Consider the following 13,641-nt stretch of genomic DNA (forward strand, 5'->3'; position numbering starts at 1 on the left):
CTGGATTTCTGGGCCCTCCACTAGCAGAGTTTGCTCAGATATTTATCACATATTAATGTGTATTTCATACCAGAGATAAAACTGATTCAATACCCAGGGCTGAAATCTGCAGTCTGAGAGGCAGAACCTCCTGATCCCTCAGGAACTTTGTCTTGACTCATCTTCAGGCTGTAAACGCTGCCCAGCCCTGGAAGCCGTCCTTCAGATGCAGGCACACAGGCACACGCACGCAGACAAACACTCCTTCACATTCACACACTCATACACGACTGCACTCCCACACACGACTGCACTCCCACACACTCACTCAGATACATTCACACTCCCAAACCATCTCACACACAGACACACTAATACACTCCTGCATGCACACACACACACTCTGAAACACTCACACACAATCACCCACCCATGGACTCAGATACACATTCTCACACACATTCACGCACTGTCTTCCACCCATACACACCCACACATGCTCTAACTGGCACACACTTGCACACACAAGTACACACACTTCCTACACTGACCAGACCTCACCACCCCTAGAACCGAGTAAATACAGATGGACATGGGGCCTGCTGCTACCTCAGCTCTGTGAGCGGCCCTGCCACCCTCTCTAGAGCTTCGTGACTCTTCCTGGCTCAACCCCTCCTTCCCTGGCGCCTACTGGGGGCCATCTGAGGGCCGGCCGATGTCCTAGGTACAAACATGTGGAGTGGAGCGAGGTGAGTGAGCCCCCACCTCCCCAGAGCATGCAGCCGTCCCACCCTAGCTGGACAGACACAAAGATGCGGAGACAAGGCAGGTCCCCTGGATGCTGGGAGGCCACTAGCCTCTGAGATCCTCACACAGATCCCCCAGGTCTGGGGTCCCAGACTCTCCATGGCCCCAACTTTAATGCCCTTTGCTTCTGCTCCACCTCAGCCACCCGAGAGGGGGTCCTGGCCCCTGTAGAGTGGGCAGTGGGCCACCAAACCCTGTCCCTGCTGGCTCCATATGGTGGCCCATGGCTGGTGAAGCTGAGTCAAGTCAGAAGGGTGGGAGGAGTCTGTGCTGGTCAGCTGGGGTCGGGGATGGGGGAAAGGTCCAGATGTTGGGGGTCTTCCAACTCCCTTTTCCTCCCATTTTGGACACTGCCAGTCATGCTTCCACCTTCGTGAAGTCCTCTCCCATCTCATTTCTGAGCAGCCAGACTCCTGGGCCTCCTCCTACCTCTGCCCTGGCTTCTCAGGCTCCCGCATGGTGCCCCTCCCTCCACAGGGCTGCCTCAGTCCTCATCCCTTCCTGGGCTAAGGTGATCTCACGCTCCAGGCTTAAATGACCAAATATATGTCAGTGATGCTGACACCCTTGTTCCCAGCTTTTCCTCTCTCCTGAGCCCCAGCCAAGATTTCCAACAGGCTCCTGAACATCTCCATCAGATCCCCCACCGGGGCCGGAATCACCACTGTCTGGGTCCCTGCTACTTCCGTGCCCTGCGCTGAGCCTGGCACCATGGGAAGAGTTGAGACATATTTGAGGAGTTGAACCCACCTGCCTGCTCACTGATCAGTGTCTCCAGAGTGCCCACCAGGTCCCAAGCACCGTGCTGAGGGCTGAGGACTGCTGGGCAGAGAAAGACATAGACCCGGCCCGCCCTGAGCACATGGAGGGTAGAGACCAAGGAACAATCATCCAAACTTTCTATTACAGATTGAGAAAAACGCATGGAATAAAAGATAAGGAAGCGGGGGAGGGTAGAGCCCAGTGGTAGAGCGCATGCTCAGCGTGCACGAGGTCCTGGGTTCAGTCCCTCCTCTAAAAATAAAGAAACAAATAAACCCAATTACCTCCCTCCCCCACCAAAAAACCCCTAAATAAACAAATCAGTCTTAAAAAATTAAAAAAAAAAAGATAAGGTAGTGTGGAAAACAGTCTGGCGGTTCCTCAAAAAGTTGAAGAGTTACCAGGTGACCCAGCAAGTCTGCTTCTAGGTGTCTGCCTGTGAGAGTGGAAAACATATACCCAGCAAAAGCTGGACACGACCGCTCACGGCAGCATAATTCATAAAGGCCAAGGAGTGGAAACAATGCAAGTGTCCACTGACGGATGAGTGGATAAACAAAATGTGGCCTATCCATACAGTGGAACGTTATTTCACCATCAAAAGGAAGGAAACCAATGTGTGCCACAGCATGGATGAGCCTCCAAGACACGATGCTCGGTGAGAGGAGCCAGACACAAAAGACCACAAGCGATGTGATTCCATTTATGTGAAACGCCCAGAACAGGTACATCTCTAGGGACAGAGGGTTGACTAGTGCTTGCCAGGGGCTGGGAGAAACTGGAGAAACTGCTCACGGGATTTCTTTTTGGAATAATGAAACGTTCTGGAATTAGACAGTTGCATGGCTTTGTGAGTACACTAAAACTCACTGAACTGTTCACGTGACAGGGCTGAATTTTTCTGTTATGCGAATGATAGCTCTATTAAAAAGGTGATAAGGGATGGGTGGGCGGGTGGAGGAACAGTGGGGCAGGAGCGGCGGGGAGGGGTGTGACTCCAGAAGGGACGAGAGGATTCTGCAGGGGCCAGGCCCCCACGGGGCCTTGCGAGCTACGGCGGGATCCCGAGTGGGCTTGCACTTTTGGAAAACCCTCCTGGCTCCTCAAACTCAACCCCTCCTGACTTAAGCTGGCCCCTCTTCCTGCCACAGGCAGGCCTACCTGGGTCCAGGGCAGTCTGCTGCTACCCTCCTGGTGCTTGCCTAGAAGCCTTCGGCTGTGCCCAGCTTCAAGGTGGAGGCCCAAAGTTTCTGCGTGGTGCATCCAGCCCGGCCAGCCTCGCCTCCTCCTGCATCGCAGGCCAACCACACTCAGCCCTCCAGGAGCACCTGTTTCTTTCTGTCTTTGCACATGCTGTTCCAACTGGAAGGGCATTCTTCAAGACCTGGTTTGAGTATTTGTGTGTGTGTGAAATCTTTCCTGTGTGTGAAACCCTACTGTGCTGGGCCACTTCTCTCCCCTCTTTCCCTGAAAATTCCTACCCCTGCACCCCAGCCCAAGACACATTCTATGGCAACTCCTTCTCTACACGCCTGCCTGCCCTACTGGGTCATGACCATTCTGGGGGGCCAGGACCTATCTTCTTAATTTTCTACTCCAAGCCCCTAACACTGCATCTGGCAGTCAGGAGGTGCTCATTCAAGGTCTGTGGAATGAACAAAGAAAAGAATCTCTGTGCTGCTCAGCCAAGTGATCAAGGTCAGCATCAACAGGGCTAAGTCATGTTGAGAGTGTGTGCCCTTGGGGTGAGAAGGGCGCTTCAGCTCTGTGTCTTTCTCCCCAAAACACACCACCCTGGTTTCATTAGAAGGAGAACATGTGACAAAACCAGGTTAGGGGACATTTTAGAAAATTCCTGACTAGTCCCCCGCAAAAGTATCAAAGTCATCAAAAACAAGGAAAGCCTACGAAACTGTCCCAGCTGAGAGGTGCCTCAAGAGACATGGCGACAAAATGTCAGGTGGGATCCAGGAGGGGGTCCTGAGACAGAAAAAGAATATTAGGGGAAAACTAAGGACATCAGAATAAAGCATGTACTTTAGTTAATAATAATGCATTCTCTGACTTTAGAAGTAACATACGTAGAACACTGAGTGGAACGGGCACTCAGTAAATGACAGTATTTTTCAATGGGGAGAGTGACTGAGTGCGCGCGCACCATCTTTCAGGGCTGGGCATTTTTAAAGGCTGGAAGAAAGACCACAAGTTTCCTTTAATTTTGGTTCCCTACCTGGTCTCCCCCAACCACCCCCAACCCCGCACCTCCCCCCACCAGCTTCTGACCTCTAATGACGGGGACACAGGATCACTTCTGAATCTGAAGCCTTGAAAGATGCCACGTGACCCCATGTGCCCGCCTCGTAGACCACCAGTGTGGGCCAGCAGCCCACCACGGTCCAACATGGCCCGGCTCCTGGGGAAACGGCCTGGCACCTCAGGTCCCTTTCCTTGGCCATGGGGTGGGCAAGCGATGGGCAAGCTGCCCCTCGGATGACAGGGACGGTGGCTGGAATTCAGAGGCCACTGCCTGCCCTCCTCTTGCGCCCAGGCCTGGCTGCTCCTCTGTGCTACTCTGGATGTGTCCACGTCCAGGTACCTTCCTCCATGGCCATGTGTGTGGATAACTGATCCCAGATCTCTCGGCCTCCCGTAAGGACTTCAGGGTCAACAGCCTGCATTCAAATCCCTCCTCTACTCCTTTCCATCTTTATGATCTGGGTACAATGCACTTTGCCTCAGTTTCCTCATCTGAAAAGAGGGCTAATGATAGAACCTACCTCACAGGTTTTGCTGGGAGGAAAATATGAACTAAAACCTGTCGAGTGCCCAGCACAGGAGCTGGCCTGTAATATTTATTCCCTGTTGGATGGAAAGTTCCACCAGGGCAGGGGCTGTCCAGCCCACTACTGGGTCCCGAGCATCCAGCACACCATCAGACGTCCAGTATTTGTTGGACTGAATAAATAAACTTCCCCTCCTCAGCAGGCCCATCCCTCACAAGGTGGCCCTGTTTAAATATTAAATACAAGAAAACTATAATCATTATAATTTGTAATAATCAGTAGCAGCAGCGACCTTGAGGCTAAAATCCGAGGGACAGACCATTATGACCCCTTCTGATCTAAAAAAAAGGAAAGTTTACTACCCTGCATCATCACCAGCTACTTTCTGCCACCACAACAAGTTCATTCCTGGCAAATTGTACATTTCTCTACATTTTAGTGTCTCTGAGAATGACAAAGGAAAAAATGGAAAGCCCTCACAAGCCTTCCAGGGACAGGTGGATAAGAGAAGTGGCATCTCGTAAAGGCTCCTGGCTCTTCAAAGCCAGGATGGGGCCTTTCCCGCTGAGAGGCTGGCTGGGCCAGGGGCAGGGTTGGGGTGGCTCTGCCCTGCCTTTGGGAGCTCTCCGAGCGGATGGAAACGACCTCTTTCTGCAGAAGAGATCCAGGCCCTTGTGCAGAAGTGGGTGGGTAGGGAAGCCTCTTCAGCTCTTAAAACCAAGTATTTACTGAGCATCTGCTATGTGCCCTGTACTCGCCTGGGACTCAACCACGAACAGATGCATGCACTGCCCTTGTGAGACTCACGGGTTGATGTGGGGGACAGCCCTCAAAGAGACAGTCTCACACACCTATCATGGCACGCTGAGAAATGAAAGAAAAGTGCGGGTGAGTTGTGCCAACAGGGGCCTTGAAATCTCCCCAGAAGGGATCAGTCTTGTCCCCGGCCCTGGTGGGTCGTTAGTTGTCCTAACTAACCTCTCTCCTGCTACTGCCCTTGTTTGGTTTCGAGACCATGTGTGCTGCAGATGTCCCTGGGCAGGGTGGGGCTGGCTGCCTGTCCAAGTTCAGTTCCAACCACTGAGCCCTTGTACCAGGACGCATCCCACAGTGTGTGCCCCGTGGATCATGTTTGGGACACAAAGGCCTGTAGGGTGAGACCCATCAAATGAGGCACAGTTCCCTGCATGCACCATGCTTCTCCCTGCTTCCCGGGCCTCTGTCCTGGTGCTTGGCTGCCTGGAACACCCTTCCGGGCCATGCCTGCCTGAAGAGCTCCTCTTGGTGGCCCATACATCATAACCCTGCTCCACCTTCCCTGTGCTCCCTGGCATGCTGTACATTTATCTGTCTCCTGCTTCCACACAGGATCCTAAAGGCACACGCTGGAATGCTGGGTCCTCCAGCTTGTCTGGAGAATTAAATGAAATAATATGTAAATGGGGCGCAGCACAGGGCCTAGCACTCGGCAAGGCCTGATCAGTGTATAGGTGCTGTTGGTATCAGCTCTTGTCTCCTGACGTTGAGAGGTTCTTTGGACGTGGGGCAGGGACCACACCTGACATTCCTCCAGGCCCCGGCCCCTGATTCAATTCTCAGTATGTGGTAGGACCTCACCTAGAACAACCAGCACCTATATTCTGCAAGAGGAAACTGAGACCATGTTCCTCCTTGCCCCCTGCACCCATCAAAGCCCCTACACAAAGACCTGGACCCCAACCCCCAGTCTAGGGTAAAAGTGCATCGATCTGGTTTGCAAGCCCTCCCCGGGAGCCTTCTCGTGTTTTCCCAGGATGTTCACAGTCTACTCGGGGAGCCTTCTGACCCCACTGCATCTGCACAAAGTCCCACCCTGGGGAGGCGGTGGAGTCTGTTTCCTGTGTGCCTCGTGACCTTCAGGAGTCTTTTCATTCACTCCTCCCTTCGGCAAGTGGGCAGAACCAACCTCTACCTGCCCAGCGTCAGAGGGCTATGAGGGGCATGGGCATTGCCAACAAGCAGGCCTCTGGCTACCCTCTGTCCCCCTGGGAGGTCCCTGTGTGGCCACAAATCCTGCAACAGACTGTCTCTCAGTCCTGATTCAAATCAGTTTCCTGAAGTACAGCTCAGCCATAGAAAGACATAGAAAGGCAGCCATTATCCACTGAAGCATCTGCTAATTACAACCAGGGGACCAGGACGACCAGTGATCCTGCTGGCACTCAGATGGGTGACTGCCCTCTGCCACCCCCACTGACCTCTTCCACATGGTGCCCATGGGACATTTAGGGCCACATCCTATAACCTTACTGGCTTCTCTGAAATAAATAAAAAGTACAGTTCTAAGGATTTATCACTCCATTTTCCAGATGGATAAGTTGAGGCTCCAAGCCAAGACACACTCTTCTCCAGAGCTATCCAGAATCCATTGGTGAATACCCACAAAGAAGTCTGAGTTTGTTTCTCTGGGGTTTTCCAGGCATGCTGATGTCAGCCCAGACAGGCAGTTCTCGACTGATCTGGAGTCCCCACAGGCAGGACCTGGGGTTCCTCCTCACTCCCTGCAGTCCTGGCCATGCCATCTCACCATGCTGTGATCTGCCCTCCTCTCTGTCTCTCCTCATCCCTGTGCCAGGGTCAAGCCACCTGCAGTTCCTTCCAAACCACCCGCAGTCGACCATGGAAGCCCAGGAGAACCCACAGGTTGGACTGTGGAGAGGCAGGATGGGCAGGAAGAGCCAAAACACCTGGAAAGACGTGAGGACATGGGTCCTCCAGCTCCATCACCCCCCCAACCCGGGCGAGGGGAAAAGAACCAAGCCAACTACTCACTCCTGTTCCCTCAAGCCGCTTCAGCACATTTTTCTTGTCTGAAAATATTCCTTAACAAAGAGCTATCTGCTTCTGGCAGGCCCGAACCCAGCCCCACCGGGTCCCAAATGCCAGAAGAGAAGAAAGTCGTTTCATTTCGGGCTAACACATGTGGGTGAGAAAACTCACGTGGCTGTCAGGGGCTGCCCCTGGCTAGCAACACTAGCCCTGCCATCTGAGGCCAGCGGGTGTGATGGGGTCAGGATGCTGGTCCTACCAGTCTGGTCAGGACTTCAGGACCGGAGCTGGGAGCAGGCTGAACTCCTATCCCTCTGCCAGAGGTGGCATCAACCAGGGGGCAGGCAGTGGTCCTTTTGGGGAGGCTTTGGGGTAAGAGAGTGAGCATCCTTCCCTTTGAGGGGAGACGGAAGAAGGGGAAGAGGCCTGGGGCAGGTGTCCACAGGGGTGCTGGGAGATTCTGGGTCACCCTGCCACCTCCAGGGCCCCAATGGGGACACTGGCACAGGGAGGCCGGAGTGGCTGGGAAAGCTGGCTGCCTGGGGCAGGGCAGGCAGCTCACCTCTCTGAGTCTCCATTTGAGCTGGGAGCTGTGTGTGTGTGCGGGGGTTCCAGGAGGACCTGGGAAGGTGAGGTCCAAGGAGGGGTGTTGAAGTGCTGAGGAGCCTGTGTGAGGGTGTGTGGGTGTCAGGGGGTCCCAAATGTCTGGGTCCGTGTTGGAAGCCTTAAGTTTCTCTCTGTGTTGGGGATCCAAGTGTTGACTGCATGCATGTGTGTGCACATGTCAGGGGCCCCTGAATGTCCGTGTGCAAGGGGCCCAGGGTGTCTGCCAGTGTGAATTGTTGGAGGTTCATAGGTATCTCTCTGTGTGAGAACTGTTGGCTCCCAGATGTGTGTGTGTGTGCCTGCTTGTGTGAGTGGGGACTCTCAGAAAGGTGTGTGTCCCTGGGTGGGGAGGGGGTTCAAAACATCTGTTGGGAGGTCCTGAGCATGAGCTGAGGGTGGATTCTCAGGAAGCAGGGATCAAGAGAAGTCAGGATCAGGGGTGTGTGTGTAGCTGCTGGAGTGGGCTGGGAGGACCCCAGGAGTGGGTTTCAGGGATGCCCTTGGGCATGGGGCTGCTGGGAGGTAAGAGATGAGCCAGCTGGCTGATGAGGCTTGTGAACAGGAATCCTGATTTACAGAGGCCAGGGAGGGGTCCTGTGGGGTCAGAAGGGAAGGGTATGGCTCTGAGGCTGGTATCCTTGTGGTGGGGGCAAGTCAGGGCCCACAGACAGGATGTGAAGTGAGGAGAGGGACGGCGTGCAAGAGGTCTACAGATTGAAGGGGTCCTGAGGGATTGGGACAGAGGAAGGGCGGGGGGTCCTGGGCATGAGGGGGGCACTAATAGGGGGCAGGTGTGTGGGGTGGGGGTGGGGTGCCCTGAAGGGTCCGGGAAGGGGTCCTGAGGGTCAGTAAAGAGGATGGGCGGGGGTCACAGGCCTGAGGGGGCCTCCCAGGGAGGGGGCGCCGTAGGGGAGGAGGGCCCCCAGAGGGGCTGGGGGAGGGGTCCTTGAGGGGTCTGGAAGCGTCGGGAACGAGGTGGCGGCGGGGGCCAGGACTCAAGGCCGTCGGCCAGGATCCATGCTTGGAGTGCCGAGGGCTCCCAGCGCGGGTTTCGGGGCGAGGGGGCCCGAGTTCTGGTCTTGTCCGGCCCCCGCGGGCCGCAGCGCGGAGCCGCCTGCCTGAGAAGGCGCCCGGGAGGCCCGGCCCGCGCCGCCTACCTACCTGTTCCAAGCGCGCCGCCATAGCCATGCCGAGCTTCGCCGCCCCGGGCCGCGCCACCGGATCCCCGCCGCGCCGCTCGCTCCGCAGCCCTGGCCCGGCCCCCTCAGCCGCCCCCCGGGACCGCGGCCGCCGCCGGCTCCGCCGCTGCCATTTCATCCACTGACAGGAGCCGCTGCCCCGCCCCCGAGGCCCAACCAGCCAATTCACCGCCCCCAGGCACTCTGGCTCCGCCCACTAGCCAGGAGTGACAGGGTGTCTGTCCAATCGGTGGCCATTCCGTAAGGAGGGCCCCGGCTACGGCCAGAAGGTTGCCGCCTTTAAGAAGAGAAGCGAATTGAAATTAAGGAAGCAGTGAAGGACGGATGGCTTTGCCTATCGGAACGTGGAGTCATGTTGATCAACACTTAGCAGGTCCAATAACTAGGAGACGGGGGTGTGTCTCTTAGGGAAGGCTGCATCCCTGAGGAACTCCAGACAGAGGCAGCCTAACGTTTGGCACTAAGCCCCGCCCAGAGCCGGGCTTTTTGCCCAATAGCGAGACATCCTGAGACGTCCATTATTATCTGTCCCTCAAACCTCAGCCCAGGCAACTGTTGGGAGGCTAGAAAGAAGATTGACACCTAGGAAGCCAATGAAACTGAAGGAGGGCGGTGCAGTGACACTCTCTGACCAATGAGATCGTGAGACTGGTGTGAGGTTGGCCTCCCGGGAGGTGGGACTAGAGACCAGGATTGAATGAAGTAGGGGAGGGGCTGGGAGGGGTGTGGCCTAGATCAACGACGGGCGGGGGTAGAAAAGGTAGAGACTAATAGGTTGGGTCTAAGAAGGGTCATTGCCAGAAATCCCTAAGTCTGAGAAGGAGGTGATGCGACCGCATCTTCTCTGAGCCGGGCTCTCTGCTGGGGGCGGGGTTTTTGGGATTGGGGTGTCACACCGAAGACTCAGACCCGTCCCTTGCCCTAGTCTAGGCTGGGTTAAGCATCTTTTCTGAGCTTCAGTTTCTTAACGTTCCCCTGACAAACTGATGATGCAGTTATCACTGTTTACAGGGCCCTCCCATCCTCCACCCCTCCTAGGCAGATGAGGGAAGGGGCGGGGGAATGCAGAGCCTAGGCCCAGTCTCCCCAGGACCCCAGCATTGCTGAACAGGAGCCCAGCACATGAGAACTGATTATAAATGTTTGATGAATGAATGAATAAGTGAATGGCGGGCCTAAGACTCTAATAACAGGGAAGGAAAGGGGAGGGGGAAGCATTCAGGCTGGGGAGGGACATATTAAGGCAGTTACTGAAAGCGGGCAAGAGTTAGCGGAAAGACACGTTTCCACCCCAAGATACAGGAATGGGCCCCGGAGAGGATGGGGTAGGAAAGGACCCTGTCATAAAAGAGGGTGACATTGTAAGTTCAGAATGGCGGCTGAAGATGGGGAGACAGAAATGGGAAGGGGAGGGCTAGGACCCAGAGTGGGATTGTCAGGACCTTCTGAGGTCTCAGATTTCACCCTTCTTCATAGTAAGTAGGGGGTTCCTTCTGGTTTTGGGAGACGTGGATGACATCCTGCCACACTCCCTGACCCTGTCCATCTGTCTCTGCTCTGTCTACACTCTGTCCTATCTACCTTTTGCCCCGTCTAACACTCCCTCTCTTCAGTGTGTTCTCTCTCTGCCCCTGTCTCCACTCTGAAACTGTCTCCACCCTCTGCCACTGTCTACACTCCCTCTCTTACTATCTATTTTGCATCTATTAAAATTCTGGAACTCTTAAGAAAAGCCACAAAACGTATTTCTAAAAACTTGATGGTAAAAATAAATATAATGCATTCCTTCTCCCCTACAAGTCCATATCCTCCCTCTCCACACCACCCCCACCTTCCTCTCTTTCTTTCTTTCTTTCTTTCTTTCTTTCTTTCTTTCTTTCTTTCTTTCTTTCTTTCTTTCTTTCTTTCTTTCTTTCTTTCTTTCTTTCTTTCTTTCTTTCTTTCTTTCTTTCAGAACGTATTTTTGCCTCTCTTCTTTTAAAAAGCCAGCTTATGTGCTGGACATTTCATAGACCACTGACAAAGTTGCAAGGTGACCTTAGATTTGCAGAGTATGAAGTTGAAGTGATTCTCGTGAACATTGTCCCCTGATTCCTGGGTGGGTCTGGGAGGGGGCAGAGGACCCCTGTGAACATAGAGATATGAGGCAGGGTGGTAAGTCAAGAAGGCAAGAGTGACACCAGGATGCGGTGAGGGCCAAGTAACCACCAAGGGACAATCTCTGAGCTACCAGTGGTCCCTCAATGTGGGGGACTGAGGGGCCATCCTAAAGGACAAAATCCTGGGGTTCACCCTCATTTTCAGAAGTTCTCAGGACAGAACAGTTTGGTATTCACAGCTTCCCAGAAAGAGGTCATGACCAGATCATTTCTGGGGCCTTGCCTGGGAGATAAGTGGCATCTGGTGTCTGAGAAATAAAATCAAACACCAGGAAGATGCATGGGGCATTTGACCCTCTCACTCTCACGCTGCCATTTTCACACAAAGATGGTTTTATTCTGGGGACACTTTGATTCCATTTTTATAAGCGCAATGGAAAAAAAAAATCCAACACATTTCTGTTGGAAAAGACTCTTGAATCATAAGCTGCATTTAGCCAATGAGATTCCTGGATCACTTTGCTATTCAGCGCAGTTAAACCGTTCCCAAATTTTTTTCAATGTTCATTTTTTACTTGATTAAATCATTTTATCAGGAACTTTTTTTTTGCAGTAAAAATTTTTATTCATTAATTGAGATCTTTTTGTCCAATTTTTACCAACTGTCAATTCTACCTTGGTGATTTTTTTTTTTTTTTGGTGGTTGTCATTTCTTCACAGTCAAGTTTTGCATATTTAAATGTCTTCAAAGACTCTTCTCTCTGTATTTCGTGGATAACGAGTTTTAGCACAATCAGATTTTTTTCTCTGGACTAAACTTTGGACCCAATATTTGTTTGTGGTGAGTGTTGACTCATGTGGGCTCAGATCTGTTACTTTATCTCATAGAGAGAGCAAAAAAGGAGACAATATATGTAGCTCCTCCTATGAAGAAGTGGAGTCTGTCTCCCATCGCTTGAATCGGGCTGTCTTTGTCACTTGTTCTGACCCACAGAATGCTTCAGAAATGATGCTGGGCCAGTTCTGAACCTAGAACTTAAGAGGCATTGCAGCTTCTGTTCTTTTTTTGTTTGTTTGTTTGGAAAATTTTTAATTGTAGTAAAATATATGTAGTCTAACACTTGCCATGTTTTGGGGGGGAAGGTAATTAGGTTTTATTTATTTATTTTGAATGGAGGTCCTAGGGATGGAACCCAGGACGCCATGCATGCTAAGCACGCATTCTACCGCTGAGCCATTTCCCTCCCCCTACACCTGCTATTTTTAAGTATGCAAGTCAGTGGCACTGGGGACATTAACAATGTTGTGCCAGCATCACTGTCTATTTCCAAAACTTTTCCATCATTCCCCAATAGAAAATCTGTCCCCATTAAACAATAACCCCTCCTTCCCCCTCCCCCAGCCCCTGGCAACTGCTATTCCACTTTCTGTCTCTATGAAGTTACCTGCTCTAGGTACTTACTTTAAGTGGAATCCTACAATGTTTGTCCTTTCATGTCTGGTTTATTTCACTTAGCAAATGTTTTCAGATTCATCCATGTTATATTAGAACTTCATTACTTTTTATTAAAAGCTGAATCATATTCTGATGTATGCATATATTTTGTTTATCCATTCATCTGTCAATGGACACTTGGGATGTTTCCACCTTTTGGCTACTGTGAATAATGCTACTATGAACCTGGATGTACAGGTATCTGTTTGAGTCCCTGCTTTCAATTATTTTGGTATATACCCAGGAGTGGAATTGCTGGATTATATGGTAATTCTATATTTAGCTTTTTGAGGAACCGCCAAAGTGTTTTCTACAGTGACTGCACCATTTTAAATTCCCACCAGCAATGCATGAGGGTTCCAGTTTCACTATATCCTTGCCAGTATTTGTTATTTTTCATTTTTTAAAAATTATAGCTATCCTAGTGCATGTGAATTGCTACCTTATTGTGGTTTTGACTTGCATTTACCTAATAACTAGCAATACTGAGCATCTTTCCATGAGCTTATTGGTCATTCATAGACCATCTTTGGGGAAATGTCTATTTAAGTCTTTTGCCCATTTTTAAACTGAGATATATGTTTTTGTTATTCAGTTGTAGGATTTCTTTATATATTCCAGATATTAAGCTCTTATCAGATATATGATCTGCTTATATTTTCTCCCATTCAGTAGGAAGCCTTTTCACCTTCCTGAAGATGTCCTTTGATGTGCAAACATTTTAAATTTTGATGAAGTCCAATTTATCTATTTTTTCCCTTTGTTGCCAGTGCTTTTGATGTCACATCTAAGAATCTATTGCCAAATTCAGTGTCATACAGATTTATCACTATGTTTTCTTCTAAGAGTTGAATGGTGTTCGCTCTTGTATTTAGGTTACTGATCCATTTTGAGTTAATTTTTATATACAGTGTGAAGTAGGGGTCCAATTTCATTCATTTGCTTGTGGAAATTTGGTTGTCCCAGCACCATTTGTTGTAGACACTAGCTTTTCCCCATTGAATGGACATGGCATCACTGTAAAAAATCTACTGGCCAGGGATGCATGGGTTTATTTCTGGACTTTGAATTCTATTCCATTGGTAATACATCTGTCCTTCTGG

At 51.4% G+C, this 13,641-nt stretch overlaps 1 protein-coding gene across 4 annotated transcripts in view; it reads right to left on the reverse strand.

Annotated features, from left to right (window-relative positions):
• Window positions 1-9,094, reverse strand: part of EVI5L (ecotropic viral integration site 5 like) — a 31,728-nt gene extending 22,634 nt beyond the window's left edge. For 3 of the 4 annotated variants that reach the window (XM_074350887.1, XM_074350886.1, XM_074350889.1), the window contains exon 1: window positions 8,907-9,093. The gene's annotated coding sequence lies outside the window, so the exon portion shown is untranslated. Of the gene's footprint in view, window positions 1-8,906 lie in introns of all 4 variants that reach the window. The other variant, XM_074350888.1, reaches the window with a different exon arrangement.
• Between the last annotated feature and the right edge of the window lie 4,547 nt (window positions 9,095-13,641).

This window comes from Camelus bactrianus, chromosome 22 (genome assembly GCF_048773025.1).
Source record: "Camelus bactrianus isolate YW-2024 breed Bactrian camel chromosome 22, ASM4877302v1, whole genome shotgun sequence".
In the NCBI taxonomy this organism is placed as follows: domain Eukaryota; kingdom Metazoa; phylum Chordata; class Mammalia; order Artiodactyla; family Camelidae; genus Camelus; species Camelus bactrianus.